Source organism: Anthonomus grandis, chromosome 19, assembly GCF_022605725.1.
Source record: "Anthonomus grandis grandis chromosome 19, icAntGran1.3, whole genome shotgun sequence".
NCBI lineage: Eukaryota > Metazoa > Arthropoda > Insecta > Coleoptera > Curculionidae > Anthonomus > Anthonomus grandis.
The window spans coordinates 8,356,934-8,377,597 of record NC_065564.1 but is presented as its reverse complement, the minus strand read 5'-3'; the positions used below and the strand labels follow the sequence as shown (position 1 = coordinate 8,377,597).

The following is a 20,664-nucleotide window of genomic DNA, read 5'->3' as shown; positions in this document are numbered from 1 at the left end:
CTAAGAAAGGATGGCGATAGATTCACAAAACAACTAAACACAATCAATTTTTTCTTTATTGAGGAGTTTTTAACAGAATTAACCGTATCCACCCCCACAAAGGGAGGCCACACAAGACGAAGGGATGGGGGCGCTGTAGAGGTGGTCATCGGGGTATGTCGGTTTCTGCGTAACGTTCTGTTGCGGTCCATTTTCGTTGATTGGAGGTCTCAGTCCATCAGGCCCTACAGGAGGCATCCCTAGAGCTTCTTTCGTGAGTTTACCGTTTGCACCGACGTTTGGTTGAACACTAAAAATTTCACCTTAAAATGTTCTGACAGCTGACATCTGTCAATTGTGATTTTGGACAGATGACAGTTTACAATTACCAGTATTATCGGTGCAGTTTAAGTTTACTTTGTATAGTTTAAGTTGATTAAGTTTAAGAAGATTATCTTAACATTTTTATTGTGTAACGGGTGCTAAATACATGCTTTATTAATGTTATTAAACTGTCACCTGTCTATGTCAACTGTCATTTGTCAAAGATTACATGTAACAGGCAGGCACTATTATGACAGTTGACCGATTAAGTCAAGACTTACTTGTAGTAAAATCCAGGTTGGATGACCCCCAGGTTGGGGTCATATTGGACGACATATGGACCCCCGAAGTAGTACTGGGGTTTGGCACGGACGGCCCCAATTAAAACAAAAAATAAACACCGAAATATTCCCCGATAATTCTGCAATAATAAATTCATGTTCGTTTTATGGTAGAATTGTTATTATTGGTCTACTTACCATAATTCAGTACACACAATGAATGAGGCCCTTCTGGCTGTCTTATATAGCAAAAGATGCGGGAAAAAATGCACTTTTTGCCCATTAAAGCTGACTTAACTTGAAATCACGTGGAAAAAGTGGATTCATCAAGGATTTAATTGCGAACGCGTAACTCGCTTGGGGCCCAGAGACGCCCACGTTGTAATCTCGAGGTCGCATAAAATTGCTTTTATTTTTTTATTTTTGATGCACCACATTAACGATAAATGAGTGCAACAGTGCAATAATTGAACAAATAGCATTTTTTTTAAGATAGTACATCTCTAGAACGCGTTATATTGTCAGCAAAAGCAATCAGTTCAATATCAATCTTAATAAAATCTTAGATTTCCATTATCAGGATTAAATTAGTTAATTGAGTATCATTAAGATATTGGTAAACCATGGAATTCCTATAGATCTGGTGATAGAAATAACAAATGCCCAAGGAGTGATCTTTGAGAATTTGAGAAACCTTAATAATTCATCAGAAGCAGAAACCCATAGAAATAGTCATTAACTGCATGAATATCTCATAAGGTAGAAGGAGCTCTGCATCTGTCTTTGATGTTTTTATATTTATTTATAAGGCAAGTCTTGCCAAAATTATCAGGGGGTTTATTTCTTTCTAAGTATTCCAAGTATGCCACTTTCTCTTGTTAGTAAAATGACGCATTTTTTAAATTATGCTTTATCGATAATATTAGTGATGTAGAAAATATTTTGCCAGTGAATGATGAAAATAATAATGTCCAGCATATTTATTTCCATCTAAAAAAACTATATGTTGTAGAATATGTTGCCTGAACTATACGTAAAAATGTTGCCACCTCTTTATTTACATCTCTATCTGTAATTACAGATGGATGGACATACTGATAGCTATATATCGCTTACCATGCATTTTATTGATGATAGTGCAGATAACAACTTTGAATTAAAGTCATTTTTGTTAGATTCTGTAACCTGTTAAAATTCGACCAGTGAGATACAAAGAGTTTGAAAAAAATGGAAACTGGATAAACAAATTTCAGCAGTTATCATGCAACAAATGTCATAGCTGCTGCGCATGCAAACATTTGCTGTGTTATGCACATATATTAAATTTAATTGTCTAAACATTCCTTAACTACCTTTAGATAAATGCCATTTTAGCAAAAGTTAAAACGCTTGCTGCATCTAAATTACGAGAGGTTTAAAACTAAATGGGCCAAGAAGAATTGACCCTTAATCAAGAATTATCCACTCGCTGTAATTCGAGTTATCATGTTAAATCGGGGTTTTGGATAAATCTTCACTTTTCCAGGCTTTTATGTGTTTCAAGCATTTTCTTCCAGGGTGGTTTTTCACATTTTCCAGGCTTCAAAATTCGTTTTACATGACTCGAAGTCACTTTGTTTCATGCTAGGGAACTTAATTAGTCTTCCACGCTTTTGGGTCAGTTTCCGTGTTTTCCCAGGAAATGTGTTGTTTTTCCTCAGGTATTTTACGTATTTTTTTGTTTTCCACGGATATGAAATCATTTAAAATGGTTTCCAGAGCTTCTTATTTAGTTTTGTGCCCAAAAAATCAAGATTGTTTCCAGGTTTTCGGGATAACTTTTCACGCTTACTTTGATTACATAAAACCTTAAGACATTGACGTAATTTTTTATATCTTTCAGATATTTGAAGTATTTTTCCTTTTTATTTCACACAGTTATTTTATTTCAGGGCATTTGACGTATTTTTCCATTTTTCAGGCAAATTTACGTAATTATATAGGCCCTCTACAAAGTTGTTCAATTTGTCATTCTATCACAAGCATTTGACCCAAATTTTAATTTTTTCATTTTATTGCAAGAATTTTCTATTTTGCAAAGAATTTAACATGGTTATTTGTGTCTACCAAGAATTTGAAGTAATTTTTAATTTATTACAGACATTTGACGTAAAATTCAATTTTTTTAGTTTATTGCATCAGGTATTTGACGTAATTTTCCACTTTCCAGAAAATTGTATGTATTTGAAAATTATCAAATATGTATTAGAAATATTTAAATAGTTTTTCATTTTATTACAAGCAGCTTACGTAGTTCTCCAATTTTATCATTTTGTCAGTCTATTACGAGATTTTGGTGTAAATTTCCATTTGCTTACTTTATTGCAATAATTGACGTAATTTTTAATTTTTGATGAATAGAAAATTTCAGTTGACGTAATTTTTCATTTTTTTTATTTTATTGCAAGAATTTGCCGTAATTTTCAATTTTTTGCAGGTAATTTTTTATATTTATTTATTTATGTCGGTCAAAAGTGTGAATAAATTTGTCATTTTATTTTAGGGTATTTAATGAAATTATTTATTTCTTCCAAAAAAACTTAAAACAATTTTTTTATTACATTTAACGAAATTTTTTATTTTCTAGACATACAATTCTAATTACACGTTAATGAATTATTTTAGGAAAGTAATTATTTTTCATTTTACTCCAGGGCATTTAACGTAATTTTTCATATTTTTATTTTATTGCCTTTGACGTTATTCTAAATTTTTTGATTTTGATGCAAGTATTTGACGTAATTTTCTATTTTTCCATTTTATTTTAAGCATTTAACGTAATTTAAAATTTTTTATTTTATTGCAAGCATTTGACGTAAATCTCAATTTTTTCCAGGTAACTTTTTATATTAATTATTCATGTCTGTCAGAAATATGAATGAATTTGTCATTTTATTTAAGGGTATTTAATGCAATTATTTATGTCTTCCAGAAAACTTGAAACTATTTTTTTTTATTACAAACATTTAACGAAATTTTTCATTTTTTTATATTATTGCAAGCATTTGACGTAATTTTTCATTGTCTTACTGGCATTGGTTGTAATTTTTAATTTTCCAGGTCATTTAACGTAATTATTTATATCTTCCAGGAATTTCAAATAATTTTTTTATTTTATTATAAGCAGTTAAAGTAGTTTTTCAATTTTTTTGTCTATTACGAGATTTTGGTGTAAATTTCCATTTGCTCACTTCACTACAAGCGATTGACGTAATTTTCCATTTTTTTATTTTATTGCAAGCATTTGAACAAATTTTCCAGGGCGTCTAACGTAAAATTTTTAAGATATTCCAGAACATTTGACGTATTTTTCAATTTTTTCAGCAGTTTGACTTAATTATTTACTTCTTCCAGGAACTTGAAATATGTTTTTATTTTATTGCAAGCATTTGACGAAATTTTCCATTTCTTTCATTTTATTTCAGGGCATTTAATGCAATTCTTTTTTTCCAGAAAAATTGAAACAATTTTATTTATTACAGAAATTTAACAAAATTTTCCAGGCATACAATTAGCCTAAAAATTATTTTAGGAATGTAATTATTTTTCATTTTACTCCAGGGCATTTAACGTAAATTTTCATATTTTTATTTTATTGCCTTTGACGTAATTCTTAATTTTTTTGATTTTACTGCAAGTATTTGACGTAATTTTCTATTTTTCCAGGTAATTTTTTATAATTTTTCATTTTGTTTCAGGGCATTTAATGAAATTATTTTTTTCTTCCAGAAACAATTTTCTTAGTACAGACATTTAACGAAATTTTCCGTTTTCCAGGCATACTATTCCAATTATACGTTCAGGAATTATTTTAGGAAAGTAATTATTTTTTATTTTACTCCAGGGCATTTAACATAATTTTTCATATTTTTATTTTATTGCAAGCATTTGCTTTTTTTATTGCAATTTGAGGTAATTATTTACGTCTTTCGGGAATTTGCAATAATTTTTTATTTTATTTCTATCTTCTAAGAATTTCAAAAAAAAAAAAATTTTATTACAAAAATTTGAAGAAATTTTCGATTTCATTAAACCATTTTACATAATTCTTTATATTTTCTAAGAATTTGAAGTCATTTTTCATTTTCTTCAAGGCTACTTGAGGTAGTTTTTCCATTTTTTAATTGTGTTACAAACATTTGACGGAATTTTTTAGATATTTGAAATATTTTCTTCATTTCACGCATTCGATGCCATTTTTTCATTTTATTCCGGGGCATTTGACGTAATTATTTATATATTCCAGGAATTTGAGATATTTTTAATTTTTTACTGTCGTTTGACGCAATTGTCCATTTTTTCATTTTATTGCAAGAATTTGCTGTAATTGTTAATTTATTCACGTAATTTGAAGTAATTATTCATGTCTTCCTGCAATTTGAAATAATTCTTAATTTTTTTACAGGCATATGAAGAAGTTTTACATTTTCTTACTTTATTGCAAATATTTGACAAAATTTTCCATTTTTCCTAGGTAATTTGTTGTATTTATTAATGTCTTTTAGGAAACTATAAGAAAACATTTTTATTACATAAATTTAATAAAATTTTCTATTTTCCAGGCAATTATAAGTTCAGGAATAAATTAGTTTACTTCAGGGCATTTAACCTAATTTTTCATTCTTTAATTCTTTGAGTTAATTCTTAATTTTTTTATTTTACTGCAAGTTAATTTTTCATCTTTTTAAATTTTACAATTTTCATTTTATTCCATACGTTTGACATAATTCTTTATTGCATTTTATTATAGGGGATTTAAAATCATTTTCTACTTTCCAGGCCATTTAACGTAATTATTTATTTCTTCCAGGAAATTTATATAATGTTTAATTTTTTAACAGGCAATTACGAACTTTTCCATTTTTTCCTTATTGCAAGCGTTTGACGAATTTAATATCATTTTTATTTTATTACAGGCCTTTGACGTAAAAATTCGTAATTACGTAATTAAGTGTTTGACGTAATTTTCCAGTTTTTTTTCATTTTGTACCCAAAAATTTTCTGATTTTTCAAAAATCTTCCATAACTCTTTTATTTTTTGGTTTACGACAAAATATTATTCATAGTGATTTATTCTATTTTTTATTTAGAATTTAATGCTAAAAGAAAATTTTCTATATTTCCGATAGTTTTCGAGAAAATAAAGGAAAACTGTTTAGAGGTTTTTCCCAGTTTTCTGAAAAACTATTGGACCAAGAAATCATTTTTCTACTGCATTTTATGCGCATTGATATTCTAAGCAACTTTTATTAAAAGAATTTTTCTCTCCATCTAACAGTTTTCCAGAAAAAAAATAAAAACTAATATTATGAATATTTTCCCATAGGTACTCCTGGCGATTTTTTGCGGACTCTTTTTTTGGGAAAATTGCGTATAACTTTTTTATGGTACATTTTTCAAAAATGTTTTATAGGACATTTTTTAAGCTTTTTTGGTAATTGATCCATTTACTAGAAAAAATTTAATTAAAAAAAATTTTTTTTTTCATTTTGTACCCAAAAATTTTCTGATTTTTCAAAAATCTTCCATAACTCTTTTATTTTTTGATTTACGACTAAATATTATTCTTAATAATTTATTCTATTTTTTATTTAGAATTTAATGCTAAAAGAAAATTTTCTATATTTCCGATAGTTTTCGAGAAAATGAAGGAAAACTGCTTAGAGGTTTTTCCCAGTTTTCTGAAAAACTATTAGACCTAGAAATTATTTTTCTACTGCATTTTATGCGCATTGATATTCTAAACAACTTTTATTAAAAGAATTTTTCTCTCCATCTAACAGTTTTCCAGAAAAAAAATAAAAACTAATATTATGAATATTTTCCCATAGGTACTCCTGGCGATTTTTTGCGGACGCCTTTTTTGTGAAAATTGCGTATAACTTTTTTATGGTACATTTTTCAAAAATGTTTTATAGGACTTTTTTTAAGCTTTTTTGGTAATTAATCCATTGACTAGAAAAAATGTAATTTAAAAAAAAAATTTTTTTTTTCATTTTGTACCCAAAAATTTTCTGATTTTTCAAAAATCTTCCATAACTCTTTTATTTTTTGATTTACGACTAAATATTATTCTTAATGATTTATTCTATTTTTTATTTAGAATTTAATGCTAAAAGAAAATTTTCTATATTCCCGATAGTTTTCGAGGAAATGAAGGAAAACTGTTTAGATGTTTTCCAGGAATTTTTAATATATTTTCCTTTTATTGCAAGAATTTGTCGTAATTTTCTATTTTGCAAAGCATTTATCGTAGTTATGTATGTCTACCAAGAATTTGAAGTAATTTTTGATTTATTACAGACATTTGACGTAGAATTTAATTTTTTCAGTTTATTGCATCAAGTATTTCACGTAATTTTCCAGTTTTCAAAAAATTGTATGTAATTATCTATGTCTTCCAGAAATTACAATTTTTTTTTATTTTATTACAAGCAGCTAAAGTAGTTTTCCAATTTTTTAGTTTTATTACAAGATTTTGGTGTAAGTTTTCATTTGCTCACTTGCTCATATCAAGCAGTTTAATTTTTAATTTTTGATGAATAGAAAACTCTAATTGGCGTATTTTTCCATTTTTTTCATTTTATTGCAAGCATTTGACCTAATTTTCCATTTTTTCAGATCGCTTCAATTACGTTAAATTATTTATGTTTTCCAGGAATTTTAAATAAATTTTTATTATGTTTTAAAACATATTACGTATTTTTCAATTTTTTAAGAAATTTGACGTAATTATTTATTACTTCTAGGAACTTAAAACAATTTTTCATTTCATTACGAGGATTTAACGTAATTTTCCATTTTGCAAGTAATTTTACGTAAATATTTATATTTTTAAAATAAATGCAAAAATGCAAAATAATTTTCATTTTCTTTCAGGGTATTTCACGTCATTTTCTATTTTCCAAACCGTTTAACGTAATTATTCCCATTTTCCAGGAATTCGAAATAATCTTTTAATTTATTACAGGGCATTTAACTTAATTTTCCATTATCTAGGTAATTTTACGTAATTATTTTTTGTCGAGGAATTTAAAGCAGCTTCACATTTTCGTTGCAATTTTACGTCATTATTAGTGTCATCGAGCAGTTTCAAATAATAATGATACAGACTGGACAATTATTTATCCAGATTACTATTAATCGAAAAACATCTGAGATTTATTGACGATATCATGTTTCCAAAATTATCTTAATGTGTACAAAAATGTATAGGCAAGTTATAAAAAGGAACAAGAAAAATTACTACAGACTTAGATTGGAGATGGCATACAATAAACCCAATGATAATTCGAATATTATTAATGAACTTAGAAGTAACTCAATGGAAACTAAATAATAGCCAAGTTTTACTGTTTAATAGGAGAAAAGCTGATAAATAATCTAAACCCCCAATTCGATCCTAATTTTACTTCACTCAGACAGATGTTCTTCATACAGTTAAGAATAAAGACACTTATAGAATTGATGGACTGTTTGTTAAAATTCTTTAAAATCTCCCAGGTCAAGCTCCCTCGTGTCTAGCATTTGCATTAATGCTAGAAAAAACATTCCTTCTCTATATTAATAACCTTGCATCTGTTGACATAAGAGGTCGTTTCAGAAATTTTGCAGATGGCACCACCATTCTATAGACCATTAATGGAAATTGAGGATTTAAAAGTCTCTTAAAATAAATCAAACTGAATTATTAGCATTTAATTTTTTTTTGCGCTGATCAGATAAATAATCGGGATAAAAAACTGGAAACCCATAACTGTAATAAATTTTTTGGAAGTTTCATTGATGATAGGCTGAAATCTTATGACCATATTTTAACCTTAGTGGATGTTATGCTGTTAGGATTTCTAATTGGAGCATATCCTTTGACTTTTTCAAATGTAGAACAATCTAAAAATCGCTGTAATATCAAAAATCAATCAATCTATGCAATCTTCAGGCAATTTTATATAACATTTAATTCTAGAATTGAATATCTTCTGAAGAATTGCTTTTAAAATTGCAATTGAATTAATTTTTTTTTGTACATTCATTGAACGGTTTAAGTGGTGACTCTAGTCCATTCAGATTCCTTACTAACTGCTCCCTCCATTGTAATTTTTCGCATAAAGAATGTTCACATTTTTTAGGAAATTAAAATAATTTTTAAGGTTTTTACAAGCATTTCACAGAACCTTTCAAAAGACGAAATTTTCCATTTTTTTTTTAAATTTTATTGCAAGCATTTGATATCATTTCATTTCCTGATTCTTTTTTTTATTGCAAGCCCCAATTTTTTATTTTTTCCAGGAATTTTTTATATTTATTTACGTCTGTCAGAAATTTGGATTAATTTTTCATTTTACTTCAGGGAATTTAATGCAATTATTTATTTCTTCCAGAAAACTTGAAAAAATCTTTTTAATTACAGATATTAAACGAAATTTTCCTTCTTCCAGGCATTCAATTAGCATAAAAATTATATGTTCAGGAATTATTTTAGGACATTTAACGTAATTCTTCATTTTTTTTATTTTACTGCAAGTATTTAACGCAATTTTCAATTTTTCCATTTTATTTCAAGCTTTTAACGGAATTTTCCATTTTTTATTTTATTGCAAGCATTTGACGCAAATTTCCATTTTTTCCCAGGTAATTTTTAATATTAATTATTTATGTCTTCCAGAAAACTTGAAACAAATTTTTTTATTACAGACAATTAACGCAATTTTCTATTTTTTTAATTTATTGCAAGCATTTGACGTAATTTTGCATTGTCTTACCAGTATTTTTCCATATTTATTTATTTTCCATTTAACGTAATTATTTATGTCTTTCAGGAATTTTAAATAATTTTTCATTTTATTGCAAACATTTGACATAATTTTACAACTTTCATCTTATTGCAAGCATTCCAAGTAATTTTGCTTTTTTTTTAATTGCAAGCATTTGACGTACTTTCGCCTTTTTCCAAGCCGTTTGACGCAATAATTTACGTTATATTAATTATGTCTGGGAATTCGAAATAATTTTTTATTATATTACAAAACATTTGACGTTATTTTGTTTTTCAGGCAATTTTTATATCTTTAAGAATTTCAACAAAACAACAATAATTTAATTCCAAAAATATCCATTTTTTCTAAACCATTTTACGTAATTCTTTATATTCTCCAAGAAGTTGAAGTAATTTTTCATTTTCTTTGAGGCCATTTGATGTAATTTTTATACCTTTAAAATATTTTTCCTTTTCATTCTATGCATTTTATAAATTTTATTCCAGGTGTTTTACCGTAATATTTACGTCTTTCAGAAATTTTTAGTAATTTTATATAAATAGGCATTCAACGAAATTTTTATTTTTTTTAATATATTGCAACATTTGACGTAATTTTTCATATCTACAGGTTGTTTAACGTAATTTTTTATGTATTCCAGGAATTTTTAGTAGTTATTCCTTATATTCCAGCGCATTAGACGTAACTTTGCATTTTCCAGGGCGTTTAATATAATTATTTGATGTAAAGGACAGGAAATTTTTACGTAATAATTTATGTCTCCAAGAACTTTAAATAAATTTTTTAAATAATTACAGGCCTTTGACATAATTTTTGACTTATCCAGGCTGTTTAATATTAACTGCCAAATATTAATATCATTCGGCAACTTGAAATAATAATGGTACAGACTGGACAAAATACATAGTTCTTTTGTTGCTGTTGACTTCTTCATTGATTTTGTCTTAAACATTTTTCTTTTGTTCCCACAAAAGAAACATGAATTGCTCTTGGTCTAACAACATCGTTAATAAATATATGATGTCTATATACCTTTAAAAAATTTATACATAATCCATGTTTCCACTATTACTATAATGTATAGAAAAAAATTTAGAGGTAAGTTATCAAGTTATAGGAAGGGTTACGAAAGACATTACTCAATAAACCCAAGGAAAATTCGAAAATTATAATAAAAATATTTAGATTATAAAAATATCCAATTAACGCAAATGTGTTCAATCAGTTTTACTATTCATTGATAGAGAAGCTGAAAAATAAGTCCTAAACTAGATCCTCTAGAATTTACTAAACGTATTTCAGTAAAAAGTGTTCTTCGTACATAAACACACTTATGGAATTGATGAATTGTCTGCTAATATTTTTCAAAATCTGCTCCCTATTACATATCCGAATAACCTTAAAGTATCTATTGTAAAACCTCTTTTTAAAGGTGGTGAACTAAATGACTCTGCTGGTTATAAACCTATCGCACTTTTACCATGTCTATTTAACATCATAGAAATATTTGTTAAGCAAAGAAGAGTTCTTCCATTGTAATTTTTTCCAATAACGAGCACATCTCTATTACGACACTTGCTCATTGTGACGTCAAAACATCCCGTTTTCCGAAAAATTTAATTCCAAGGTTCACGGTTTTTTAGGAATTCGAACTAATTTTTATTATTCTTACAGGCATTTGACGAAACATTTATTACATTGTCAGCATTTACCGAAATTTTCCATTTTTTTAAATTTTATTGCAACCATTTGTCCTAATTTTCCATTTTTTCTAGGTAATTTTTTATATTTATTTGTCTGTCAAAAACTTGGATTAATTTTTAATTTTCTTTCAGGGAATTTAATGCAATTATTTATATCTTCCAGAAAACTTGGAACAATCATTAGCATAAAAATCATATGTTAAGGAATTATTTTAGGACAGTAATAATTATTTTAAGTTTTACTCTAGGGCATTTTCAATTTCAATTTTTCATATTTTTATTTGATTGCAACTATTTCACGTAATTTTCCTTTTTTCGTTTTATTGCAAGCCTTTGATGTACTTTTTAATTTTTTCTGGACCATTTTACGTAATTTTTTATATTTTTACACAGTATTTGATTGCAATTTATTATTTTATAGGCAATTTTACTTAACCAATTATGCCTCTTAGGAATTTGAAATAATTTTCCACTTTCAGTTAATTTGACGTAATTATTTATGTTTTCTACCAATATCATCATAATATTTTTTACAGGCATTCGACGTAATTTTGCATTTTCTAGACCGTTTTACGTAATATTTTATATCTTCCAACGATTTTGAAAAATTACGTCAAATCACTGTCTGGTCACGCAGTGAATATGGATTTACGTGTAAAAAAGTACTAAAAATCCAGAGTTAAAAAGATTATACTAAAAAAAATTATGCGTGGCAATTTTCCAAAGAAACTCAATTTAATTGTACGAAAAATACTGCACAATTTTGTGCACTTTTGTTCCTTATTGAATGCATGCATATCTTTTGAATATTCTTAAGTTCGTTTTAATTTTTAAACAAATTTTAAAGTTTAGGGTTGATAGTATTGTACTAAACTAACTTATAATTGAAAAACCTGTAAATTAGCTATAATTATACAGTGCGTCTCTGCCAAATAGAATAAATTCCATAATAAATAAATAGGGACATTTTTGATAAAACGTTGATTGGTATTTTTATAATTATAGCGGTAGTATCATGTAACAGTGGTCACTATGAAGTGTTTTATTTTAAATGCGACACCCTATATATTACTCAATTATTGGATTCTACAGAATATTTCTTTTCATGTACAATGTCCTATATATAAAAAACTCTATAAAAATAAGTCTAATGGTGTTAGATCAGGGGATCGTGCTGGTCATTCCATAAGTCCTCGTTGGCCTATCCGCCGATGTTAGATCAAAATATAAGTTTAACAACGTTGGCACAAGATTATTTGGGAGCAGTGTTTAATAACTATTATAATTCAAATTGCTATCAATGAACAAGGAACCTTTGATATTATCTCCAACAATTCCTGCCTAAGCATTGACCTTTTCAGGGTATTGAAAAATTTAATTCCAAATAGAACGTTCACGGTTTTTTAGGAATAGGTATGAACTAATTTTTATTGTTCTTACAGGCATTTGAATGCAAAAACATGAAGGCAAAGTTTTCCATTTTCCAGGCATTCAATTAGCATAAAAATTATATGTTCAGGAATTATTTTAGGACAGTAATTATTTTTCATTTTCATATTTTTATTTTATTGCAAGGCTTTGACGTAATACTTCATTTTTTTGATTTTACTTAAGTATTTGACGTAATTTTCAATTTTTCCATTTTATTTCAAGCTTTTAACGGAATTTTACATTTTTTATTTTATTGCAAGCATTTGACGTAAATTCCATTTTTTCCAGGTAATTTTTTATATTAATTATTTATGTCTTCCAGAAAACTTGAAACAATTTTTTTTATTACAGACAATTAACTCAATTTTCCATTTTTTTATTTTATTTTCCAGTATTTTTCCATATTTATTTATTTTCCATTTAACGTAATTATTTATGTCTTCCAGGAATTTTAAATAATTTTCCATTTTATTGCAAGTATTTCAGGTAATTTTTCTTTTTTTTAATTGCAAGCATTTGACGTACTTTCGCCTTTTTCCAGGCCGTTTAACGCAATTATTTACGTTATATTAATTACGCCAAATGTTAATAACGTCAAATGTTATTGCAAGCATTTGACGTAATTTTTCAATGTCTTACTGGCATTTAATGTATTTTTTTATTTTCCAGGTCACTTAACGTAATTATTTATGTCTTCCAGGAATTTCAAATAAATTTTTTATTTTATTATAAGCAGTTAAAGTAGTTTTTCAATTTTTTTGTCTATTGCGAGATTTTGGTGTAAATTTCCATTTGCTCACTTTATTGCAAGCAATTGACGTAAATTTTAGATTTTGATGAATAGAAAATTCCAATTGGGGTAATTTTTCATTTTTTCATTTTATTGCAAGCATTTGACCTAATTTTCCATTTCTTTCAGGTCGTATAACGTGATTATTTATATTTTCCAGGCATTTTAAATATATTTTTATTTTAATTTAAAACATTTTACGTATTTTTAAAATTTTCAAGCAATTTGACGTAATTTTCTTTTGTCTTATTTTATTGCAAGCATGTGACGTAATTTTGCATTTTCCAGAGAATTTAGCACAAGTATTTATTTCTTCTAGGAACTGAAAACAACTTTTCATTTTATTACAAGGATTTAACGTAATTTTCCATTTTGCAAGTAATTTTACGTAAATATTTATATTGTTAAAATAAATGCAAAAATGCAAAATAATTTTCATTTTCTTCCAGGGTATTTCACGTAATTTTCTATTTTCCAAACCATGTAACGTAATTATTCCCATTTTCCAGGAATTTCAAATAATCTTCTATTTTGTTCCAGGGCATTTAACTTAATTTTCCATTATCTAGGCAATTTCACGTAATTATTTTTTGTCCAGGAATTTAAAGCTGTTTCTCATTTTTTAAATAAATTTTAGAGTCTAAGTTTATTAAAATCGTACTAAAATAACTTAATATTAAGAAACCCTTAAATTAACTCTAATTATATGTAAAAATTGCTATAATGGTAAAGTGGTCCTGTGCAACCTGCACAATCAATTTATCCTAATAATCAACTTCTACATATGCACTGGAATCAACTTATTCCTGGATAACGTACTACAATTCTGAACCCCTATTAATAATTACTTCAAGAACTTATATATTTTTAAAATTGCAATTTAACTAATTGATTTCTTTTATATTATATTTACTCAACATTTTAAGGTGTGACTTTGACACTGTTCCATCCAGATTGTAATTTCTGGCCTAAATTTCGCAATAACGAGCGCATCTCCGTTACAACACTCGCCTCCATTGTGACGTCAGAGCATCCCGTTTTCCGAAAGATTTAATTCCAGATAGAACGTTCACGTTTTCTTGCCAGAAACTCCCCGGACTTTTCCATTTTAATTTTTTTTTCCTTCGTTTTCTTTTTGGTGCAGGCGTTTCGCTTAATTTTCTTCGTCGGACAAGAAAAGAATTCGCAATTTCGTGTTTTTTCATGAGGGAATTTTAAAACGGTTTACGAGAATAATGTTGTCATTATTATCATGGGGATGGAGGGATGTTTTAGTTTCCTTCGTAATTAATGAAAAAACTGCAGCTAAATGGAAATTCTAATAGTTCACCAGGCCATGGACTTGGCTCTTGTAGAGCATATATTGGCCGTGACGCACGGACAGTACACAGCTTTAAAATCGACTATCGAGGTGTGACACGTATATGATTCATGTACATAACCTAAAATATTAAATGGACTATAAATGTTTAATGAATAATTTTATAGACTAATCTATGTTATAATATAAAGGGAAATTCGCGTATATTGTAATGCAAATAGGCTTCTTATGAGGAAACGCATGAAAAAAAATTACACTTGCAGATTCCTATGGAACGCTGCCAGATTCACACCTCAAAGACATTCTGCACCCTTCTATGCCCTATGACGATTTATTCATAACCCCTTGTGGAATATTGTTATCGTCGACATCTACTTCCGGTTCGATTTTTCGAAGGTGGAAGGGGTGAAGCGTTTCCTATAACTGGGATGCAGCCTGGATACATAAGGAATAAAATATGAGGGTCACGCTCCAAAACACGAGGAAATAGTAAACCCGAATAGCGAGAATGTTTCTGGATAAATTAAAGGCGATTCCAGGTGCTGTTGAGGACACCCGGGGGAATTCGTCCGGTTTCCCGTTTTTATTCCCGTCTGTTCGGTATTGGGAACAAAAATTGCTCGGTCATAAATATCATCGCAACAGTACATAAGTTGTATTTATGAACATTTTGACTCACTTTTACTTTGAACTTTCATCAGTATTTTTTCGAGTTAAGTGAAATTGGCTCATAGTTTCCCTAATTTCCCACTAATTTTAATAAAAGAAATTCATAAGAAAATATGTTCAAATACAGACAAAAACTATTTCTATGAAAATTTTGATTTACTCAGTATTTTACGAGTTAAAGACGAAATTAAAAACATTTTCCGGAAGTGATATTTCCGCTAATGATTCCACTGATTTTCATAAAAATTTCTTGATAAGAGAGTGCTTTCAATTGCAAACAACATTTGTATGAATGAAAATCTCTATTTTTTTAGTATTTTTTAAGTTAAAGAAAAATTAAGAATATCTTCCTGGATAAACTGGAATTTCCTTATAATTTCGCTAAACTTTGTTGGTGATATGCTGTGTAACAAATTTGATTTACTACTATTATTCATGTTCGATTTAAATATCGCGCCAATAATCCGAAGTGCACTGCACTGAACTGACAACTGCCTCCCAGCGGCGATGCGGCTCCTTGTATACTCGGCTGACCATAATTCCGGAAGATTCGCTCACCTTCGAGATGTCGTACGTTGTGCCAATTGTATCATTTCGGAGTGACGGAGAAACAGCTGCTTTCTCGCGTGTACAATATTGTTACAGTATAACCTTTCCTAATGATTCATGAGAGTTGTAGCAATTGAAAATTTGATCAGTAGAATCCCTAGAAGCTAATAACTGTTGCACTCTATCTTCCAAGTGTCTAATTTTATACAGTAGCTCGTTGTTTTTGGCATTGCTAGACTTAATTGTTGCTATACTTTTCATGTGCTCATCTTCCTGCTCGTTGACTTGACCAAGTAATTTTTGGATCACTCATCTGTGCTTCATAGTCTTTTATTAGTTTTTTAATAACGACATGTCCACACAGTGGCGGGCGCTCAAGTGTCCTCAATAAGCCAGATCAAGAATTTTCAAAAAAACATTGTTAGTTTTTGAGATATGTGCAGGTTTGTGCAGTCGGTTTAAATAAAGTTCGAATATTAAAAATTGAATCAATTACTAGAGATGATTTTGAGGTCCTGTGCCAATGAAACTAGCATAAATAGAGTCTCAAAAGTTAGACAGTGGCGTGCGCTCAAGTTTCCTCAATAAGACACATCAAGAATTTTCAAAAAAACATTGTTAGTTTTTGAAATATGAGCAGGTTTGTGCTGGCGGTTTAAATAAAGTTCTAAGATTAAAAATTGAATCAGTGACTAGAGATGATTTTGAGGTCCTGTGCCAATGAAACTGACATAAATAGAGTCTCAAAAGTTGGACAGTGGCGTGCGCTCAAGTGTCCTCAATAAGATACATCAAAAATTTTCAAAAAAACATTGTTAGTTTTTGAGATATCAGCAGGTTTATGCAGACGGTTTAAATAAAGTTTTAATATTAAAAATTAAATTATTGACTAGGGATGAATTTGAAGTTCATTGCCAATGAAACTAGTAGAACTAGAATCTTAAAACTTGGACAGTGGCGTGCGCTCAAGTGGCCTCAATAAGCCACATCAAAAAAATTCAAAAATACATTGTTAGTTTTTGAGATATGAGCAGGTTTGTGCAGACGGTTTAAATAAAGTTCTAATATTAAAAATAAAATTATTGACTAAAGATGATTTTGGGATCGTGTGTCAATGAAACTAGCATAAATAGAGTCTCAAAAGCTAGACAGTGGCGTGTGCTCAAGTGTCCTTAATAAGACATATCAAGAATTTTCACAAAAACGTTGTTAGTTTTTGAGATATGAGCAGGTTTGTGCAGGCGGTTTAAATAAAGTTCAAATATTAAAAATTGAATCAATTACTAGATATGATTTTGAGGTCCTGTACCAATGAAACTCGCATAACTAGAGTCTTAAAAAATAGACAGTGGCGTGTGCTGAAGTGTCCTCAATAAGCCACATCAAAAATTTTCAAAAAAACATTGTTAGTTTTTGAGATATGAGCAGGTTTGTGCAGTCGATTTAAATAAAGTTCTAATATTAAAAATTGAATAAATTACTAAACATGATTTTGAGGTCCTGTGCCAATGAAACTGACATAAATAGAGTCTCAAAAGCTGGACAGTGGCGTGCGCTCAAGTGTCCTCAATAAGCCACATCAAAAATTTTCAAAAAAACAATGTTAGTTTTTAAGATATGAGTAGGTTTGTGCAGGCGGTTTAAATCAAGTTCTAATATTAAAAATTGAATCAATTAGTAGAGATGATTTTGAGGTCCTGTGCCAATAAAACTAACATAAATAGAGTCTCAAAAGTTGGACAGTGGCGTGCGCTCAAGTGTCCTCAATAAGATACATCAAGAATTTTCAAATTAAAATTGTTAGTTTTTGAAATATGAGCAGGTTTGTGCAGACGGTTTAAATAAAGTTTTATTATTAAAAATTAAATTATTGACTAGGGATGACTTTGAAGTTCATTGCCAATGAAACTAGTGGAACTAGAATCTTATATCTTGGACAGTGGCGTGCGCTCAAGTGTCCTCAATAAGCCACATCAAAAATTTTCAAAAAAACATTGTTAGTTTTTGAGATATGAGCAGGTTTGTGCAGGCGGTTTAAATAAAGTTCATATATTAAAAATTGAATCAATTATTAGAGATGATTTTTTTTGTCCTGTGCCAATGAAACTGACATAAATAGAGTTTCAAAATAAATAGAGTTGGACAGTGGCGTGCGCTCAAGTGTCCTCAATAAGACACATCAAGAATTTTTAAAAACCCATTGTGAGCCTTTGAGATATGAGCAGATTTGTGTAGTCGATTTAAATAAAATTGTAATAAAAAATTAAATTAATGACTAGGGATGACTAAAATTTTGAAAAAACTAAAGACTCCGAGAATTAAATGATTTTTCTTGATGGCAGCTAATACAGCATACAAAATACAAGACATAAAATAAGATTAATTCTGTTGATAGTGTGATGGTATTGTGGACAACCCGGAATGCCGATGGTGCTGTGAGGAAGATGAAACCGTTGACCATGTAGTCGGGGAGTGCCCAGCACTCACGCGCGCCAGGTTCAAATACTTGGGTAACACTTTCAGTGTACCGAGCGACTTTAAGTCCTTCAGACCAGAGAGCCTTATCGGTTTCTCTAAGGCCGTTGGGCTCTGGTAACCCCCGGTGGGGCATGACGGGTCCATCAGGAGACCTATATGCACAACTGCCTTCGCAGCCCACTGTTTCGTCAAATTCAAGAGACACACTATTTTTATACAATAAACCCAACACTACCTGCATCGCCATCTATTGACCATAAAAAAACAATCATGTGACATTGTGACATATGACAGCTGTGACTTTGACAGATCGATGTACATGCTGTCGCCTCCAAGGTTTCCTTCCTACTAAGTGCTACTTTTTGCTTCATTAGCTTGGATCATGCATGGAGGATGGAATAGTGCATCGCATTTTAGGCATTCGACACTGGTAGCTACGCCTTTTTCACAATGCAATCATGTGATTTTTCTTTTGCATCATCTTGGACTAAGTCTACCAAATTGGGCAGTTTAATTCCAAATTGCTCACTCGTTCTGAATTAATTCTAAATACTCATATGGGGACAGGAACATAATTTAATTATCTCAATTTCTTGTTGCCTTAATTTTTCTTCACAAATTACGGTTCAGCTTCACAGTTTGGCTTTTGAGGTTTTTTACTATGGGTGATTTTCAACCTCTGCGCATAAACTTGGGAAATGATAGCTGATGAGTAATAATGAGTAATAATGAAAAAAAAATGTAGTAAAATATTTTCAGTTTTGGAGATATCCATATTTTTTTAAATAAAAAACGTGTATTTTTTAACGTGTTTAATTTAAACTAATTTAAAGCAACCGTTTGAAGTTGTTTCCATTATTTTCGATACAGACTTGAGCTCGTCGAATCCATGAAGACGTACATGCACGGACCAAACCAGGCTGTAGGCGAATTGCGTCACTGGCAGCGTTTATGCGATGTCGTAGCTCTTGCTCAGTATCAACTTCGTTTACATACACCATTGTTTTCATATGACCTCACAAATAAAAGTCTAATGGATTAAGGTCAGGCGAGCGAGGGGGCAACCCAACTGGACCATCACGGCCTATCCATCGTCCGGGAAACACACGATCTAAATGTTGTCGCACTGGTCGTGAAAAATGTGGTGGAGCACCATCATGAAGAAACCACATGTTCTGCCTAACGTTGAGATTGACATTTTCAAGAAGCACTGGTAAATTGTTGCGTAAAAATTCCTAATACCGAGCACCAGTCAAACGATTTTCCAGAATAAAAGGTCCGATGAGCATCCCGTTCAGAATTCCCCAGCCTATACACTTACAGAAAAACGTTGTTGAAAGTATGTTTTCCGTGTAATATGCGGATTTCCAAAGCCCAGTAATGAGTGTTATGAAAGTTGAAAATTCCATTGCGCGTAAAATTTGCCTCATCCGTAACTAAAATGTTCATGGTAAAGTTTGGGCTTAACTGCTGGTGATGTAAGAACCACTCACAAAAGTGTACTCGAAGCGGCAAATCTCTTGGAAGTAGGGCTTGTACCCTCTGCACATGAAAGGGGTACAGAAACTCGTGCCTTAAAATTTGCCAACTTATAGATTGCGATATTCCAAATCGCGCTGCAATTGTCCTAGTGCTAATTCCAGGTTGTTCTTCGATAACTTCTAAAATATCCTCCTCCAGATTTAGAAGAAAAACTGCCAGTTTCTCTACCCCGCTGAATAATACGTAAGAAAGCCCTACGTCTCGGGTGATATCTTCGGGGAAATCTTTGGGCATACAGATCAGCTGCTGCCACTGCATTCTGATGCGTTTCTGCGTAAACCAAAAGCATGTCGACAAGTTCTTCGTTTGTAAAAATGTGCGCCATTACATTTGACGCTTTTATTTTGTTCGTGTGAAAATAACGATCAAAAACGATCACAGCCACTTTATTTCGGAAACCAAAAATATTTTACTACATTTTTTTCTCATTATTACTCATTATTTATCTTCATCTACCATTTCCCAAGTTTATGCGCATATATGAACCATTTTTCTGGATATAATACTTTATGAGCTAGAGTTAGTTTTGTCTGCCAAGTCCTATAGTTGTGAAGTTGAAATTTGAGATTTTTGAAATAAATTAAAAAGTTTCAATATTGTTGAATTTTTAATTTTTTAAGATATTTTCTTTTTTTTTTTTCAGTATTATATAGAAAACCCTGTAGATTAATTCTATGTAAACAAATTGGTCGTAGGCGTAAAATTGACTTAACTACAACTATTTTGCTTTGATGCTAATTTTGCGTTAAGATATTTAAGTGGGTTTTTATGTACAAATACA

At 29.7% G+C, this 20,664-nt stretch overlaps 1 protein-coding gene and 1 long non-coding RNA gene across 5 annotated transcripts in view; both read right to left on the bottom strand.

Annotated features, from left to right (window-relative positions):
• Positions 1–20,664, bottom strand: part of LOC126747264 (uncharacterized) — a 176,300-nt gene that overhangs the window by 43,685 nt on the left and 111,951 nt on the right. The window lies entirely within an intron of this gene.
• Positions 39–953, bottom strand: LOC126747267 (uncharacterized). The gene is made up of 3 exons (XR_007664140.1): positions 783–953; positions 585–724; positions 39–289 (listed from the first exon to the last, which is right to left on the bottom strand). It is a non-coding gene; the product is annotated as an uncharacterized LOC126747267 (long non-coding RNA).